Source organism: Poromitra crassiceps (assembly GCF_964638095.1).
Source record: "Poromitra crassiceps genome assembly, chromosome: 7".
Taxonomy (NCBI): domain Eukaryota; kingdom Metazoa; phylum Chordata; class Actinopteri; order Beryciformes; family Melamphaidae; genus Poromitra; species Poromitra crassiceps.
Genome location: NC_139628.1, coordinates 34,347,305 through 34,348,540, shown reverse-complemented (window position 1 = coordinate 34,348,540; position 1,236 = coordinate 34,347,305).

Genomic DNA, 1,236 nt, shown 5'->3' with positions numbered 1-1,236 from the left:
GTCTGTCTACCTATGTGACTTTGGGGAGTGTGTGTGGGGGGGTGGGGGGTGGGGGGGGAGTCGGACAAGCACACTGGATTGTGGCATATTCAAGGCCAGATTTTTCAATGAAAAAAGCAGAAATTATATGTATTAATGATGTATACAGACAACCAAATCCTGCCTCATCATAGAAAGTCATACATTCCCCCCTCCATTAGCCACTGCTGTTACCGTGCCAGTAAATCAGGTTTGACCAGCTGCACAAACTTGGCACAAACATCTATATTATATTAAAAGGGAGCAAGTTGTTTGTTCTCTGTCTGTTCTGTTTACATTTTTGTCCCACAGATGATGTCATAGGCATTGTGAACTTCATCAGTGATGTCATAAGATCAATTGTGATGTCAATGGTGATGTCATAAGAGTAAATGCGATGTCATCAGTGATGCGAAGTTGTGACATCATCAGTGATGTCATAGCAAGTGAGCCCGCACAGCGGTCAAGCTGCAGGGCTTAGGCCTTGGCCACACTGATCCGTGGTGTTTGTCCGTGTGCGTTCATTTCTCTGTTCACTTCCATTCATTTTCAATGACAACTGTCCAACTGTCCGTGGAGCACTCAGAAGCGTACGTATCCAGAAAATTTTCATACGTTTTGATGGACAGAAAGTTGAAGAGGGATGAACTTTTTCTGGATGGACGTATCGGATGGTCGGATGGTCGGATAGTCACTGTCCGTTTAGCCAATCAGAGTCGAGGTCTCGAGAGGAGGCGTTCCGAGACTTGTTTCAACTTTTCAAAGAAGATGGCTGAGGCGGTGAACGAGGCTATAAGGCATTTCCCAGCAAAATGAGTAAAATTGTGTGATTTCACTAGAATTTCAGTGACTAGAAGTTAGTCCAAGAGGAGAATGTAGTGCATATACTTCTCTCCAGTTATCTGCACATGATCTACATTATATTATACTCGCGCTGTTCATGTCATTTGCATCGAGTCACATTTCCAAGGAGCTGCACGCAGGCTGCGCAGGCAGGCTCGCCGGCCGCGGAGCAGCCCCGGCGCTTTCGGCGAGGGGTTTGGCGTAGACTCAGTTCTCATCGGACAGACATCTGTCCGTTCAATAATTCTGTCCATTTTTTGACGGATCAGTGTGGCCAAGGCCTTAGCCAAGCCTAGGAATCAATCAATCAATCAATCAATCAATCTATCTATCTATCTATCTATCCATCCATCAATCTATACATTTGGCAATGTG